A 19,670-nucleotide genomic window follows, 5' to 3' on the forward strand; every position below is an offset into this window, starting at 1 on the left:
GTTCTTGAAAAAAATCATAGAACTATCATAAAATGTCATTCTGCCCTGAGAACTAGGCCAATCTTTTCAAAAGAGAATATGTTGATAGAGGATGGTCTTTGCACTTAAGGCTTTGAGGAGGCTGCTGTGCTAATGACTGTGACGCACATAAAACCATATTACTTCCTGTGCCATTTTACTGTGCAATTGCCTTTAACAAACTGCACAAAATGCAACATTAGTATCTTTTCCAGTCTCCCCTGCCCCTTGTCTCTCTACCTTTTAAATTCAGATAAGATACAGCAAACTACTGTAGCTTGGTTAGAAGCTAGAACTGACAGAATAATCCAGCAGCTCTTAGTTAACACTGTCTTTGCATAGTAAGCTGATTATGACATGCCACATTTCTGGAGGCAGCTGAAATTAGATCAGCCAAATGAAAAAGGCCAATCATGCATTTAAAACACATACTAACAAAGCCTTTAGAAGCAGTTGCTAGGTTAGCTTTGTTGAAAGACCTTAGTGGGATTTTAAGAAGATCCATTCATGGGAGGTATAATTTGCTTTCTGAGCTTCAGTGGGAAACCTACAAGCAGGACATGAGGAAAATTCACTGCCTGATGTTACTTGCTATTGGATGAAAGCCCACAGACAAGGCATGAGTAGGGGTATTGTATCTGGGTAGCAAAAATTGCAATGACCACTACATGGCAGTTAAACGTTAGGGCTTTCTGTATCTCTCTGGTGCCATGTAGTGCTTTTCCAGCTTTTTGCAGTCCAGATATGGTAATTCTAGGCATGAGGACAATAGCATCCTCCTGCTATACAAGACAGCAACGATAGGAAAGGACTATCACCTTCTTGCTCATATTTCTGACTGTAATGTACCTGGTTGGCCACTGTGCATCCTGGAATGCTGGATTAGATTGGACCCTTGATCCAATCCAGGAGGGCTTCTGCATATAGTCATTGTTTCCATTTATTTACTTTTATAAAAACTCATTTTTGAACTGCTTTTCTGGCCCACAGTTTCAAGTTTCAATCAACTTCAAATCCAGAATCCAAATTAGCATGAAGCTGATTTGATCAGCAAAGTGGTTTGCAAATTTGTCACAGTAGAGTGCTAAGAACCTCCTCTCTCATCACTAACTTAGGATCTAGAATATAATAGCTACCTGGAACAAATCCACTGGATAACTTAATAATGTCATAGTGGTAACAGAAAAGAATGATTTCCTCACTGTTATGGAATAGGCCTTGAATCCTTTAGAATCCTTTACCCCACCATCTCACTGCCATCTACCCAGGCTTCTCAGTGCTCTGAGCTCATATTTATAGGGGCAAACAGGGCCAATGGAGCCAAAGCTTGAAAATCTTCAGGAAAAGGATTAAATCAATTTGAGTGTTATCTGTGTTGGGCACCTCAGCCCAAGTTATTATTTATTAATTTACAGCCCAAGAGCAAACCAACAAACATTAAAACATATATAGCAGTTTAAAACAAAGTATAAAACTTACATAAAAGCTAAGAACAAACAAATCTGTGAGGAAGGTATCAGCTGATTCCCATAGGCTAAAGCTACATGCAAACATTTGCCACCACCTTTGATGCTTCCTAAAATTTGGCCACTTAAAAGCAGTGATCTCTTCATTGTCAGAGAGATTAAAATTTCTAATAACTGGAGTTATGACTTCTGATCACCATTGCATATATAGTGGCACTAACAGAACATGGGATACAGATTCAACCTCTGTATTTGAACACATACAAGATTTTCATATGGGAGCTTGAAAATATCTTCCACTTGTTGCCCTGATAGATTGTGCATCAATTTGGGAGAATTCAGGAAGACTGGGCAACTCTCCTATAATAGAGATGGGGGATTTTGACCCTATGTAACTGAATATCTAAGTCCCAGACCCTTTGCTTGAATTCTGTTTTGAAACCTGGCTCACTGATATAATCTCCCAATTTCCTGGCTTAGCTCAAGTTATCAGGATTCACACCCTGCACACATTGTCAACATCAGCTATTTATTGGGCTGATGCTTGGGGGGGGGGGGGAGGAGATGGGAAATGACAGCCAGTTTATGAAGTACTGTATTAGAAAGCTTATATAAAAGGAAATGGCTTACTGAAGAAGAATCTCTGTTCTGCTGTGTTAATTTATATCCTGCAGCTACTTTCACTTGACTAGGAATCTTCCTTCTTTGCTATACTAATTCAAATTTGGTCTTTCTCACCAACACAATCAGCATCATAAACTGGCTAAGCCGAAACTAGTTCCTTGGCCCTGACTAAGGAATCTTCCAGAGTATTGATTTATTACACCCACATGCTCCGACTGCACAAATGTTTGGTTTGCCTTGATAAAGCTAATCTATACAGCTCAATAGTGGTGTGTTCTTCCCAGTTGTCTTTTCCTGCCAGGGAATCTGGTTTTTCTGCTGTAAATCTCTTTATTCCTGACATTTTTCAAATGTTTAGCTATTTCACTTGTTTCAAATGTTGGATATTTCACAATATTTCCTGAGTCCTTGAGAGTGACATTTTCTAGGGGAGAATAATCTTCTACCTCTCCAGTTTTTTTCTTGCCTCCACACCTCCTCATTATATCGTTCCCTTCAGGTACAGCTCTAGACAAGGAGGTGCTCCCAGAAGGAGTCTGTTTATTGTTCAGGTCCCAAAGTACACATTCCCTACCCTTTTCTGCCCCCTTCCTCTGCTAAATCCAGATGTAGTTTTATAATGTAACTGGCTTCTGAAGAGCTGCTTCTCAAGAGCTTGTGAAGTGATTATAGTGCAGGAAAATGGTCTTTCCACAGAATAAGAAAGTTGGAGAAGTGGAAAAAGGAAACCAACTACTAATACATTCCTTCTATCTGTGAAGAAGTCAGCATTTCCATGTCTTGTGCGTGCTCAGATTCCTTGAGAGAGAAACTGAGTATCAGTCATATGGATTGCCATTGCCACTGATTGACTGGCCTGTCACCCTCTGTGCAAATAATTGATTGTTTTTCCTAGTATTGACCAGCAAACATTCCCCTCTTGTTGAAGTAGACATTGTTTAACAGTATACATGTTATGATGAAGAGAGAAAGTACCAATGCAATAGTGCCGTTCTCTAGGTTTAGATAATGGCATGAGCTATTTTCTGGAACACTGTATAATTCTAATCCTTTTTAATTCTGTAAGCTGCTGGAGCTCTGCACATTATAAAAAAAGGAGAGGAATAGGAAGGAAATACAAATATCTGTGTTTACTTTAAAAAACAGTCTATTTAGTAACATCTAAATAGCTACTTTTGACATGATCAAGGAACTGCTGAGAAAAAGGCATGCCTCCTTTTCTGAACTTTTCTATATCTTATGAAGTTACTGTTTACAAACAGTCTCAGCCCAATCTAACAGAGAAAAACCATATGTGGTGCTTCCATCAGGTGTATGTCTATGCAATCAATCTGCTTTTCTAATTAGTTTTCCTTACAATATTTTTCTGCCACTGAAGCCAAAAATATATTTATTTGCTTTACAAATTTGGCCTCACTCAGATTTGGGTATAACATAGAACTGCACTTAAATTATGTTTAGAAGCTTCATTAGGTTGCAAATATACTTATGTCATCCTACAGGAAGCAACAGGTATAGTTTCATTAGATGCCAGAGCATGGTTTCTTCTTACCTTCTGGCTAAAGTTAATTCTACTTCCTCTAGGTTTAGCCACAGTAGTATTTAGAGATCATTTTAAGTCATTGTGGCTTAAAAAAGCCTCCAATAAAATTCAATTGTGTCTGATCCTTGGCAACTGCCTGGACTAGTCCCTACAGTTTTCTTGGCAAAATTTCAGAAGTGGTTGGCCATTGCCTCCTTCCTAGGGCTGAGAGAGAATAATTGGCCCAGAGTCACCCAGCAGCCTTTCATGCCTAAAGTGGGACTAGAACTCAGGATCTCCGGGTTTTTAGTCCATTGCCTTAACCACTAGACCAAACTGGCTCTCATATATATATCCAATAAATTAGTGTGCAGCATTGTTTTAAAACGGGTTTCTTTGTTGGGTTTTCTGTGATTATGTGTGGTGGTGTTTTACTTTAGGTTTTGTTATATAATATATTCAGCATTTTGTCTTTCTTGTTGTCAGCTTTGAATAGGGAAGTGTGACAGGCAAGATATAAATGTTTTAGAATGAAGGAGTGATTCACAACAAATTAAAACAAACACTGAAAAGTGAAGCAAAATGAAAACATTAAACATTTGACCAAAATAAAAAAAGACAGCTTTCTTAACATTTTACAGTACTGAATCAATCTGGATGGATATAATTAGTCAGCTTTAAAAAGCAGCAAGCCTTTAGTTAGATTCAGTGAGGTAGCAAAGCTGTCAAGAACAGAATACTAGATGAAGACAAGGTACAAGAGAATCAGTTCAGTGATAAAGTTTCCTGTTGACCAAGGGCAAATCCAGTCAAGTGATTTCCTTCCTCCATGTCTTTGATGTAGAGTGGCAAACATCTAAAACATCTGTTTGTTCCCTAGCAGTTTGGAGTATCTCTGAGCCAAGTCAGTAAACATTCTGCAAAGCTTCCTCCTACACCTCTGATGTCATACAGATTATACTAAGCACCTAAGACTATCATGTGCTTGTCTGATTAACCCCCATTTGCTTACTGTAACTTCTGCAGAGGACAGATTGGTGGGCAAAGAGCTAATCTGGGCAGAAGAAATAACACGTGTGGCATTTCGTGCTGGTGCAGGAAGTTCCATATCAAGGGCCTGCACTCTCAATAGTGGAAACTAACATATGGATTAGTGAAATAGCAATACACAACACACATGAGTTTACAACACAGCCAAATAAAATCTGCGTTCTCTGTTCCCATGGAGAAAGAGACACACAGATACATGCATATTGCTTACACTGTTTATTTTAGTTTTACTTCTGTGAAGGAAAAAACTTGACAATTTAGCCTACCATAATAAAAACTTCAACTACTACATAGACAGCTGCAGAGGACAGATTCTACAGACTATCTTCCAAGAATGGAAATACCAAAACACTTTCAGCCTAGTTGCCATGGCTGCGATTCTCACCTCTTTGCTAGATTTGAACCTCAGACAGATAGAACTGGAATCCATTTAAATCTATGAAAAGACTTCTACTGACAAGGTATGATCTGAATGTAGAGCATATTGGGCAGGTTAGGATAACAGAAATGCAAAAGAAAACAAGCCTACTCTTCTAATATTTGTGTAGAAGACATTTAGCAGGTATAGGCATAGTCTGACATGTTCCATCTCAAACTCTCCCTTCTGCACAACTATTATCACCATGGGAGCTAGTCTGTTTTTATATCATGGTTATCTTATAATTCCAGTGTTTTACTGTAATAACAGGCATGAATGTATGTCAGCTTGCCATGACTATCAGAAAATTAGTGCACATATACTATTACATCCCCAGACTCTACTACAGGCATACCCAACTTTTTTTTAATTGGGGGTTGAGTTTGGCCTCAAGTGGCATGCTAGCCTGAGAACCATATTAAAAATGGTTCCCAAAAGGAAGAGCAGGATAAAGAGAAGGGTAGGGTGATGACAGTGGGGATGTGGTGGCTCTGCGGGTTAAACCGCTGAGCTGCTGAGCTTGCCGATCGGAAGGTCGGCGGTTCGAATCTGCGTGACGGGGTGAGCTCCCGTTGCTAGTCCCAGCTCCTGCCAACCTAGCAGTTCGAAAACATGCAAATGTGAGTAGATTAATAGGTACCGCTTCGGCAGGCAGGTAACAGCGTTCCGTGTAGTCATGCCGGCCACATGACTACGGAAGTGTCTATGGACAAATGCCGGCTCTTCGGCTTTGAGACGGAGATGAGCACCGCCCCCTAGAGTCGGACACGACTGGACTTAATGTCAAGGGAAACCTTTACCTTTACCTAGGGTGATGACAACAACTATGTTTGCTTTTATTTAATGTAAAATTATAGAAACTAAATTAAATGCAAGAAATATGATTTTCCTTCTATTTTTAATATTTTTTCCCTTCTGCCCTATTGAAAAATATAATTTATTGGCAATTTCTGTAGATGGTGTACTTTTCAGGAGGCCCTGAATTGGGATGGGCTCAGGTTATTCACCCCTGCTTTATTTTACCCCAGTATGTACATCAATATGCAGCCTCTAGATTCACATGTAGCCTTTGTTAATAAATAGCTAATTAAAAATGCAAAGAGAGAAAGGCCCTTAGACTTTACAGGTGAGAGCTGCCCCACAAACAAACACATGGACTGAGTTTGCAAAACAAAGTTGTAGTTAAACATTCTACAAAAACACAGCCAGTATATTGTACAAATTTAGACAATTGGCTCTAATCAATAAACCATGGTTAGATAAAATATGGATTAGTGTATTGGTCAAAAAGATGATTGTATTGTATTGTTTTGTATTGTTTTGTATTGCACATGTTTCAAGGAAGTTGAATGAACATTTATTTCTCCTGTAAATCCACAAGATAGCAACAGAGATGTGCGCAGAACCTTGTATATAAGGACAGTTGTGTGTCTTCATGACTCTCTCTGTCACTGTTCCATTACCTTGATATCCGGGTGCCTCATTAATTTTAAAAGTGTGTGCTGTCAGTCCCTGGCCTCAAGCCCAGCTATCTTTGCTTCTGCTGACTAATTTCCTTTTCCTACACCTCCAGCTGCTTGCCTAAACCATGGGAAAGGCATATTTAATACAGCATGCATCACTACTTGTTTTGAAAGACAGTACTCTTGGATGAAGAAAGACAATCCAAAACATGAAGGTTTTCAGAAAATCCCACAGCTTCAGTTCTTTGTGATATAGCCTGGCTGGGCTTTCTCTAGATATCTAAGAGCCCTAAATAATCTAAACAATCTCAGGACAGAATTTGTAAAAAAAAAAAAAAAAAAAACCTCCAAATTGTGCATGCCCATAGAAAACAACCATTGATTTACAAAGAGACCTTGACAGAATGTCCTGCTCTCTGGATTACATGATTACAGATCATGTCTCCAATTAAACTGATGTTATATATTATATCTTAATTCTGTTTCAGATGCCTTTTAGACTATATTTGCACTAGACTGAGTGACTACACTATGTATCTATAAAATATGCTTATCCCCATGTCTGCTTTCTGTGGCTCTAGTGTCCTAAAGGAATATAGAGAATAGCCTTATGATCCTACTTCATTAACTTGCCCAGTTAAAGATGAAACCTTAACTGATTTACTCAATTAACCTCATTTTCTGGATTCACACACCACTGATGCAGTAGATCATAAATACAGGCTAGGCTTGCTCAATACACCAGGTTAAAATGTCTTTGACTCATTTGTCGTTCAGTGTGTTGTATAAACTCAGACAAAGGATGCTGAGCTCACCAGTGTCCTGATTAATTTGTTAGGAGAAGTAATTATTGTACTATATTAAGAGAAGTTGTTATCGTACAAAATATTAACGAATATTGAAATTTCTTGATGTTTCCTTAATGATCCAAATATAGGGAGAATTCAGTAATGTTCACTAGTTTCCAGACATCATATTTTCAACAGAATTATCTTTAAGGTGGTAATTATAAAGTTGGTCTTTAATTTTCCTTGGTGTACTTTAAAAATTGCACAGCTGTCCCTTGTTTTGTGAAAATATGCCATGTTTTGAAGCAGTCGATTATTCTATAGTCCTCTGAAAAGAGGTTATTTCCATTCTTTTTCATTATTGTTCATTGCTGGTTTTTATATAGTTTTTACCTGATTTTTCTCTGCTATCTTCAGATACTGGTTTATTGTTCGTCGCTTTGCCTCCAGCTGAGATATACATTGGAGTAACAAGATTTGTAGCTATAGTCTATATCAGGGGTTTGAAACTTTGAAAAACCCAGGTCTATATCACTAAGTATTTGCCTGTTGTTTCCAGACAAACCCAACACTGGGGGAGTAGGGGATGGTTCCCTGTGCCAAGTTGACATTATATCTTGAGATTTTATCTGAGATAATCAGGTGATATCCAAGATGTCCCAGAGCTATTGCATTTGTCTATACGTACCTCTTGTACAAATTCAGACTCTGTACAAGTTTGGCATAAAATAAACAAATTAGATGGATGTTATGTTTGGCAAAAGAAATAGTAATGATTAAAATAACAGTGGTAATAATTTCTCCACATTAATCTGCTGCATACACTGGAAGGCTAGAACATGAAACATATCAGAGCCATTGATTTTCCTCTGAAAACTTTAAATCATACTGCTTTCACCATGTGGCTGGGAGAAGTTCCAAAGTTTGCTTGTGATGCCACAAGCAGTGGGCTTAGTTGCTGCACTTATGTACTATATACAGTAGATAATGAAAGGAATTCAGAATGTGTACTGTATTTGATCTAGATGATCTAGTCAGTTTTAATTGACTTGAGCCTATTATATAAAGCTACATTTCAAAGCAATCAGTGATACAAATAAACTGTACACAGCTCCACACTGGCATTTGTGCTGTTTTTGGATCAGAGGAACTAATCGTTTCTGGAGTACCTGCCGCATAAATTTACACTCACAAATGCTGAAGTGCTTGGATCTTAAGTGCAGGCCCTTTTCTGTTGCCAGGAATTCTTGCTCCTCCCTACCTCCCTGGTTCTGTGTTTTCCCCCCTCTCCATAGAGGTAGCTTCACATATTGTTTTTACTATGCAAATGTCCCTGTAATTTACATAGCAAAAGCAGAGAGGGAGTATCTTGGCAGGACTGCTCTAGAGCAACTGCTTACAGATGCTGTTCTTAAGAAAAGCACCCAAACTAATATACTTGCATGAGGAATGGGGTAGATATTTTGCCCTCACCTGCTGGTCAGTTGGATCGGCTTATGTAATATTGTGACATTTTGAGGTCAGCTGCTGTGAGGACAAAATCAGGTCAATTTCAAGGTATTTCTGAAGATTCGGGAGTGACAGTGGTGACAGTAGGGAAATGCAAATCATTTTCTAAATCTTCTTCTGGCATAGCACGTTACTTTTTCTACCTTCAGCATCATTGTAATCATATTTTTGAAATTCACAGGCTGGTGAGAGGGGCATCATAACGGAAATATTTCAGGGAGAAATTAATAGCTGGCACCAGTGCTATATTGTGAAAATCAGAAGCCCTAACCTGTTTCCCCTGCCTAGAGCTATTCATAGTTGCCATGGCAACCATTGCACTTCCCAGGTAATTTCCAGCCCCATGTGTTCAGCTGTATTCAACCTGGACCTGTTTCCCTCCACACACTGAAGCTTAATATAGTTCCATGGTCAGGTACAGAATACTACTGGATCAAGCTTATGCTAATAGGAAAACCTATTAGGATTTTTAAAGTGCCTTCATCCAGCTAGCCAATGCACAAAATTTGTAATGGTATGTGGGAATGACCTTGGGAGACTGGGCAAAGAGTTGCTGCCAAGGGAACATTCAGATAAGAGACAGCATAGCCCACAGGTGGATAAAGGGGGGGCAAGAGGTTCAGAAGAGATGCTCCCTAGTTTGTCGAGCAGTAAAGGAAACAGGGTAGAAATATACTTTCAGACTTGCAAGATTGATTTTGGCCTTGTGGGGCAAACCACAACCAGATAGGAAACACAACCAGATGAGCTAATTCTACTTTATTATACAGCTATATTGACAGAATCTTGCAAGTCTGAAAATACATTTCTCTCCCCGTCCCCTTTACTGCCCAAGAAACGACGGAGGGTCCCTTCTGAACCTCTTGCCCTGACCACTATCCAGCTGCGGGCTATGCTGTCTCTTATCTGACCGTTCCCTTGGCAGTGACTCTTTGCCCAGTCTCCCAAAGTCATTCCCACATACCATTACAAAATTAGACCTAAATGTCATAATACAATCCTTAAGAAACCTAAATTTTTAAAACCTCCATGGCATTTTCACCGACTGCCTTACATAAAGTGCAGTTGAATAATCCAAGCAGGAGATCCACTCTGAATAATCTCTGCATATTTTCACTCACATCTATTACTGTTTATCTGCTGCCTAGTTTACACTGATTTAGTTTCCTTCAGATAGCCTAATGATGTTGATAGGATCCTTGGACTTTGGACTTGGTCTCTAAACTTTGTCCATCCTGTCAAACAAAAGCTACCAGAGATGGACTGGTTAGGGTAGTCATACTTATGGGGAGGGTGCACAAAGTAATTTATTATTTTAGGTCATCACAGGAATACAGACTTTGAAAATCTCTGCCGTAATTGCTTAAATGATTAAAATGGTTTCCTATTTGTCTTCTGGTGCAATTGAAAATGCTGTGATGAACTTTACCTTTATCTTTAACTTTACCTTTCTTTTTAGAAATACAGATGGTGTGTGAGTGTAACTTGCTATTTTGAATCTGTCTTTAATTTTTAAAATGTTCAATTCCTGGTGATTGTAATTTTACCTAAAGTTATTGTGTATTAGTGCTTACTGAAGTAATACTTTAATTATTTTTGTTTGTTAGCCATCTTGAATTCTTCTGTGAACAAAAAATGGGAGGGAGGGGAAGAAAGAAAGAATCCTTATTTCTTATTTCCTGAAAAGACTCTCTATGACACAAGGCTTGCTAGCTAATCAGAGAGTAACAAATACTAAGATTTCCTTAAAGCTTAATAATGAAGGTACTTATTTTACATCTCCTGATTTCTGGGATTAAAGACCAGAAGATTTTGCTCCTTAACATCATGTCTTGCTTTTTTTTTTAATTAGGTCCATGGTCAATGCTGATTTTCTGTGTATTAATATATACCTGCATCAGTGTGAATTTAGGACTGAGATGTGCGTGTCTGAGCCAGACCAATGACATACTTTTTATGCCAAATAATACTTGCCCAAAGGAACATTTTATGTGAATGCTGCCATGATCCTTTTCTAAATATGACAGAAACTGCAATTTTAACTGCCTTACAGTTTTCATTGACTTAAGTGGCATCATGCCATTTAGAGGCAAGTTGTTGGAATGCCATAGCATTTCTTCTACTCAGTTCTGTGCCATGATTATGAGGACAGGAAAAAGGATTTCCTGCGTCAGAATTAATTTTGTTGTAGCTATTTTAATGATGCTGAAAGCTTAAAGGAGCCGTGGCAGAGTAGCTCTCACGTAACAGCAAACAAATATCTGAAGTTTTGTTTGCTAATGAACTCCCTGTCCCTCTGATTTTCTGATTTTAACTTCACCTGATAATGAACTTCCTGGGACTTTGTGTTCTAGTGGAAGTAAATGGAGTTCTAAATAATAGTTTTCATCTATTCTAAAACTAGCCTATTCTAAAACTAGCTGTCACAACTTTTCCAAAATATAAATGTTCAGAACTAAATGTAGGAATGGGCCACACAAATAGACAAATAATGCCATCATTCAATCACTGCAACTTTAAATGTGATACATTTCTTACATTCTTCTTGCAGACTTCTGCAGACAAGTATACTGTGATAAATGATAACTGCAATTAGAGATGCGCAGCACTTCAGATTTTATGCCTTTTCCCAGGATTGTGTAGTAGCTACAGAGAGCAGTCACATGACTCTGGGAAATGCCAGACCAGCTAAAGTTACAGGAGTTACAGATAGGTGCTGTTTGTGCCTATGTTTGTACATTCCAAAGCAGCTTTTTGATTTGAATCCAAAGCATTGCACAACCCCACTGCATATGCATTATTTCACTGCATGTATACATATTTGAAAAACTATGTATAATTCTAACTTCCTGCGCAGAAAATTATTTATGATTTAAGTGACTTTTATGACAATGTGGATGAGAATTTACACCCATGCGGGCAAAGCGAGGCAATATTACAATATTACATGAATTGATTATGCCTAGTTTTTATCTTGCTTTTCATGGCTCTAAGTTAGATGTGCTTTCTTTAATATACCTCTTTAATGGTATATCCAGATGGTTCAATAGGGTAATGCTAGAGTAAGGTATATTTTACTGTCTAATATATGGGCTACAATATATTAGTCCTTTTTTGTTTATTGATACATTGTGTATAATATTCAGTGTTTATCTATGTTCTTTAATTCTGAAAACTTTCTCTTATCCCACAGTCCATAAGAACAGTATGAGGTATTCTGCCTAAAACATTGGTGCTCCAAAATCCTGGTTCATGCATTTTTATTATAGGGAAGTGCAGGAGAATACAGGTTAGATTTAAAAAGTAATGGAACAGAATTAATTCAATAGTCAAAATATTGTTTCTGATGCCCTGTATAAGAACATAGGATAATAATAGGGTAAGTTAGAATTAATTAATGTAAAGCTTTAAAAATCTTTATTGTAACTGAAAAGCATCCCAATAATCTTTTTAATGGTGATTTATATTCCTATCATCTATGTTATTCCCTGAATCTCTCCTTGGCAGGGAGCTGCCTAAGCTAATGTGTTTCAGATAAACTGTTTTTAGCCCCAGGTTTCTTGGGACACGAGAGTGCAGCTCATCCCATATTTGCCTGCTGGCTTCTTGTACATTTCCCGTAATAATTTGATTTTAGTTACTGCTGGAGACAGGAAGCTGACCTAGATGCACTACTGGGCTGACCCAGTTATTATGGCCTGCTGTATTACCCATTTCCTTTCCTGTGGATCTCATCATATTGTACAATATCCTGTAGGACCCATTGTGGTATACACTGTGACAGAAAAACAGTATGTCACAGATATAATGTATAAATCATAATTGCTTTGAATGATTTGATAGATTAAGGACAAATTATATTAACAACAACCTGTAACTATACCAAGGAGTGTAGCCAAAAATATGAGGTGCTAGTGTGGTATATATCTGTTCATTTTCTGAATGTGAATGCTTTGACATGTTGCTTTACTTTGTTGCTTATATTAGGCATCTTGAAAGATTTACACTGATATAAACAATACTGATGTTTTAAAATAAAACCTAAATAGTTTGTAGCTTTATGGAATTTATTATATAATATGCAGCATATTCTACATTTCTAAGAATTGAGATTTCAGGTTAAACTTCATTTTCAGACATCTAGGCTAACAAATATGGCCTGAAAAATCCAGAAGACCATCAGACAGCACAAAGAGTTTGTTTTCTGGATCTTCTTGCTGCCATGTTGTGGTTCTCTGAATTTTGGCAGCTCAGATCTGGTATTCCTAGAAGATAACATGTAAAGCTCATGATTAGTAGCCATGGACCACTTAATCTTTTATTAATTTGTTTAATAATCCCCTTTTTAAATCATTTAAATTATTATGCCAAATGCCAAAAGGATAATGATTGCAATCCTTAGTGAGTAAGATTTAATGAAATTTACTTTGAAATAGCTGTAGGTAAGGTTGGGTTGCACATGTCCAGGAGCACCAACTGCTGTAATGCTATGGAAACTAAGCAAGTTATTAGTTGGATGGGACAAGAGGGAAGCCCTAGCTAAGTTATTCTGAATATGCATTTGATATATGAATCTTAATGATTAATTAATTATCCTATCCTACCTTTAATATTTTTTTTTCAAAAATAATTTAAACGTTATGTTCTTGTTGAACAGCTTCCCCTGTGAATTCAATTCATCCTGTGAAAGAGGTGAGTACAGTAATACAAATAATTGGTGGCCTCAATTGCTGCATTCTATGTTGCAGTGCTCAATGATACACTTCTTCCTTATGGCACTGATAAGACTGCTGGCAAACAATTAAAAGCTGGAGAACTATTGGCCTTGCTTACCAATATTGGATTTAGGTTGGGATTAGGAGCACCACTTGTTTTACTACACTGATGTAGCTCATGGCTGCCTATGCTGAAAGAATATTATGAAGAGAATAAACAACTCTCAGTAGTATTATGCATTGTTGTATATTCTCCATACAATGAAATAGAATGTGTTCTTTATACAGCTTGTTTCCTCCTATTCATTTTTTATTAAATCATGGGAAATCTGAATTGCTGCCTCTTCCCCAAGTTCCCAAACCACTAACAATTCCTGCTGCTCTTCCTCCAGTTTTTAAAATTTCACTCCAATGACATTCTACTTCCACCCAATTTTTTTTTCAACAATACAGGGTAGGTGGCTTCAAAGTCTCATTAGCACTTTTAACTCTGGAAATCCCTTATTATTATGTTAAAAGAACATTCCTCCCTACCCCTTCCACCAGGAGGTTTTTACATACTGACTCTTCCAGGCGAAGCCTTGGCTAATTGAATCTGCAAGATCATCAGATTAGAATTTAGCACTTCCTTGAGATAACCACATCAGAACAATCCCAGAGAAGTAAGACTTTCTCAGTTGCAAATACATTCTTTTCTAGGAGCTACTGGTTGATAATACTGAATTCTGTGATAAAAGTACGATACATCTGTTTTGGAGTCAGTTGGGAAGAACTTAAAATAATTATTTTATTGAAACCAGTCATTTCACTATTTGTAGTGGTTGTGCTTGCCTGATCATGACTGATCTGAATTTAAAATCCTGGCATTTTTTTCAGGTGCCAGACGAGGTATTAATGGGAGATAAACTTCCTTTTCTGCTAAAAAGTTTCCTACCACATTCTGTTACAACATTGCTGGAAATACACACTTTACACTGAGTTCTGTGTTTTCAAAAGAATGGTGACAGTATTTCCATGTACCTAATCTGTAGCATATATGTGGGTCAAAAACATACACAGGAATGGAATGCCTTCCTTAGTTGGCTGGTTGCTATGAAAAGCCTCTGAGCTACTAGAAAGGAAATCAGCACACCTGTAACTTACAAATTAGAAGGAATGGAGGTGAGAACAGAGAAATCATTGTTTGTCACAGTAAATCTTTTCACATCTCCAAGCCATATTACATTTCTCAACATCTACCTTGTACCACAAAACATGACACCATTTTATTCTGTGTTGTATGACCCCTTTCCAAATGAAAAGAATACATTTTGGTGCAAAGATAAATGGCAAGCCAAATTGTAAATTATATTCACTAAAGTTATATTGAAAATTTAGAGCTTTGTTCAGCTACTAGTTTGTTAGTGAAGAGATAGAAGCTGGTAGGTTGGACCATAGATATATCACTCCAAATGGGCTATTAGTTCTTTGAAACAGTGTTCTCAAATGTTCTTGTGATATAGTTTTTAAATAAAGTGATCCAATGATACTCCTTGATTTGGTTTTAGTGCTCAATTTACAATCCCAAATATTAGGTGAAGCACGGTTATACTGAATAAAGATATGGCCTTAATATTAGACTGATCACACGTCCCGTTTTGAATGGGCCAGTCCCATTTTTTAACATTTTGAGACTCTCCCATTGTTTTAATATAAGTGTCCATTTTGTCCCGTTTTCTTAAAAACCTTACTTAAAAATTTGAAAGTTCCCACAAACCTGTCAGAATGCAATAAGACTTTGAGTGGAAGGAGGGGGAGCTCAGCAGAAACGGCAGGGAAAAAAGCTGCAGCACTCAACCTGGCAGGAAACCTAAAAAGAAAAAAACAGGATCAGCTCTTAGGTGGTGATCAAAGGGCGAGCCGATTGGCTCATGCCTTGAAATGGCGGGAAGAAAAGAACGTAAAAGCACAGCCAGAAGAGGAACAGTTTGTTGGGGACAACCACTCACTAGACTCTCCAGCCCACCCTTGCCTCTCGCAAATGAAGGAATATGAAGATTCCCAGCCCAAGAAAAACAGAGAAGTTCCTGCCTGCCGATCCAGCCCGTCGCCCAGCCCTGCCCCATTTTGCCATCCCAATGTCCTGTTTTTGTCTCAAGGAAATATGGTCAGACCACTTAATATAGATTTTTGATGTTCTTAATGGTCATTACTGATGTTGTTGCTTTTCAAAGGTTGAGCATTCATTGAAAGATCAATTTAAAAGATCAATTTAAAGAGCTATGTTATTCCCAAATGTCCTTGAAATCAGAGGGTATGTCATCCACAATATCTAGAAAGTGATCAAGGATTAGACCATCCTGACTTGTCACTGAGGTGTTGATACTAAACTTGTGAGGGAATAAAAGTATAGCAAGGCATTCCTCCTAGCAGATTCCGATTGTATCATGGTGGTAGGATTAAGAATGTTATTCTACACATCCATAAAAGGCACTTGCATTTACCCATTTGCTACATATTATTAACATCACTCATTGAAATTAATAACCCCATTTTACATTAAAATGTATACAAATCATAATTCTCAAATCTGATACAAAACTGGTTTTTTTTAAGCTAGATAGTATGATTAAATTAAATAATCTATTTTACTGAAAAGTCAAGTATGCCCTTGACAATCTATCAAATGAGGCATATAACGCTCTGAGATTTTTGGCAATGCATTATATAGCTAAATTTGTGAATTCATTGGGTGTTAATGACTTGTATCATATGAATTATGATTAGTACGCCATATAGTTGCAGGATTCTCCTGCCTTTGTAATATTGAGCCTCCCTGCTGCCTTTGCAGTTTTTCCCAGGTTAGACCCAATCCTCCTATGACCAGTATTTTCCTGAAAATATTCACCTTGGGGCTCCTGCTCATTTCTTCAGTATTGTTCTGCCCCCACCCCAGTTCCATGGGCCAATAGCTTATGGTTAGTATATGACATACATTCTTCCCACGCAATAATGTGCTCTAATTTTGATACAAAACTTACAAGGAAATAAAAGTGTAGGGAAGAAAAGTATAGCAAGTCATTGACGTTTCCCTTTTCTGTATTATTGTTTGCTTGTTTGTTCATTTTACTTCAGCCATAGTACTGCCCTTTGTGCTACTTGAGAATTGTATATTTTTATCTATTTTATTTTCTATCCCGCCTGTTTTTTTTTATAAATAACTCAAGGCAGTGAACGTACTAAATACTCCTTCCTCCTCCTATTTTCCCCACAACAACAACCCTGTGAGGCGAGTTGGGCTCAGAGAGAGTGACTGGCCCAAGGTCACCCAGCTGGCTTTCATGCCTAAGGGGACTAGAACTCTCAGTCTCCTGGTTTCTAGCCTGGTGCCTTAACTACTAGACCAGACTGGCTCTATTGTCATTGACAATGACACTGAATTAATGTTTGTTTGCATGTGGAGGACAGTAAGTGCCTTTTCATTCCTTCGAAAGGTTCCAGTACAGGGCTAGGAATTCCAGTGTTGTATATATAATAGTGTATCAGGATCTACAAGAAAATTGAAATGAATAGCAGCATAATCCAGCATTCTGGAACAGCTCAGGTAATTTACCTCTAGATGCCTTGTGCAATGATGTGCAATTACAAGGTTTTGACTTGCTGAGTTTTAGGATAGGGCTGAGTCCTTTCAATTATGATATTGCAAAATCTTCCACACACAATGATTCCTAAAAGTTACAAAATTTTACCTGTAAAACCTTAGGGAAAAACTTGGGTGGAGCAGATGCCTTTTCAATAGAAGGTCCCAAGCGCAATCCACAACGTTTCCAGATAGAATAAGAAAAGAATCTCGTCTGAAACTCTGGGGAACTGCTGCCAGTCAGCATGAACAAGATAGACTGGTTATAGTAAGGATCTGTTTCAGTAAAAAGTAATTTCTTATAGTTCTCTTCTGATAGTATATATCGATCAACTTTAGCAAATTTTGAAGAAAGTCCTTTTGACTAATCCAGTTGTGTTCCATAGCTGAGCTGCAAGGACACGAAAAATAAAAAAACTTTTAATCTTCTCAAAATCTGAAGTCAAGCTTTTTTAGATGAAGGGCATGATCTAGATGTGTCACAACTGTTATAAGCACCTGAATCTTGTCTCCATTCTGGTACAGAGGTTTGTGTTTAAAGTATTCCCAGGAAACCAAGTCAGTCAGAATTTCATATAAATAAGTACACTTGTAAGACAGTCAATGCAAAGTGTTATTCTTAAACGGCGCTCTAAGCCTCAAACCTTCAGATTCAAAAAGTGCTTTCAAATGAAGTTCCTTGAACTATCTATTAAAGATAATTGTGCTGCAATTTTATCTTTCTCTCCTTAATATATTTTCTATAACAAGGAAAAATAGGAAGAATTGGAAAACAAGCAAGTGTTGCAACTGACTGTGGCATCTAGAATTCTGTAAAAAAAAAAGTCTATGAGGCAATTGCTTAATAAAAGCCGTATCTGAAAGTACCAAAAGGGTGAAGAGATTCAACTGCTTGCAATACTTACAATAACTTAGTAGCTATCATCAGAACCTCAAAATTGAAAATGTCACACAGTCTCTTTTTTCTCTATGGCTATCAAAAGCGGAAGAAAAAATACTACAGCAGCAAAATAAGGAAGAAGTTATTTGATGGGAAGATGAGAGGGAAATTTCTACCTGAACTGGGGTAATTTAGAAATAACTTCCTCCTCTCCCTTTTTTAAAACAAGTCCCATCTATTTTCACTTCTCAGTTTAGAAAGTTGTTAGAAATGAACCATTATTACAAACTAAAGTGAAACTTTAGCATGAATGAGTCACACTATAAAGGAAAATGTTTGTGATTGCTTCAGTTCCTTGTTCTTGCTATATGTTTGCCAAAACCACATGTTTTTCAGAAAATGTAATTATAGCAAGAAGTTGTAAAACTCCAATGAAAATGAAGTGTTTTTACTCCAGTGTATGTGCTTATATCACCACAGTTTTAACATTGCTTGGGATTGATATTGTTATTGATTTTAAATGATCCAGAGGCATAAGCCCAGAACATCTTTTTCCTACAACAAAGTGATTCCTGAACTCATCCCTTATTAACTGGTGAAAAGTACAATACTTTTGAGGCTTTATGGTGAAGCTATGGATTAAATCAAATAATGGCTTCTTTAATGGTGGATGTATTATCGCTTTGCAATATTTCTGAACTTTTGCAGAACATTAAGCACATATTTTGTTCTCTCACTTCCTCTCTGTTTTATCCATAGAACTGATGTGCAGAGGCATTATTTTCACATTTTGATTTTGCTTCCTTGAATGAAAGATCCCTGCAGAAGCATTGGATGGGCTCCTAGAAGGAATATACACTTCTGGATTTTCTTAAAGGGTACGCAATATCTGAATTAGGACATCCCAGCTTTGGCCACTTTGTCAGCCATTGCCACTGATGTACTCTTCTATGTGTTTGTTCCTTACAGCATTAAGGGACAGGCTCCCAGCATGGCATATCCTATTGGCCTGCTGTGCCCCCTCCCTCTTCCCAGCATCTTTCCTTTTCCTCTCTCCCTCGTCTCCCTCTCCTCAGCCTGCACTACTACTGCCAATATTCACACAAACCATTGCCAAGGTAGCACCTTGGCCTTGGTTTTTTTCCATTACTTCCAAACTACCTTTGTCCAAAACAACAGCCAACACAAAACAGCTTTGTTTCACTCTGTGTACATTTGGGGCACAGACCACCAAAATTAGCTGTTCTGTGCATGAAACAGTTTGTACACAGAATATTCTGCAAAATGCTACCCAGTATCCTCAAAATTGGGTTCCCAGGAACTGTCAGCCCCTGGAGACCCACAGGTTCATCAGCAGATGAAATATTTACATATTTAAATATTTTTGTAGATGCATGTTTATTGTTGGGTGACATCTTCTAATACTTTCTTTTTTCATTTCACATTTTTAAAAACCAGGTAAGATGCCCAAATGGAGTGTAGGATGAAGGTCAAACCAGCCTAGAAAAGCCAAGGTGGAAACCAAAACTGTGAAACTGAGCCATAATAACTGGCCCAGCTTGGTCACAGTTGTTGGATGTTTCTAGCTGGCTGGTGTT

Source organism: Candoia aspera, chromosome 6 (genome assembly GCF_035149785.1).
Source record: "Candoia aspera isolate rCanAsp1 chromosome 6, rCanAsp1.hap2, whole genome shotgun sequence".
Classification (NCBI taxonomy): Eukaryota; Metazoa; Chordata; class Lepidosauria; order Squamata; family Boidae; genus Candoia; species Candoia aspera.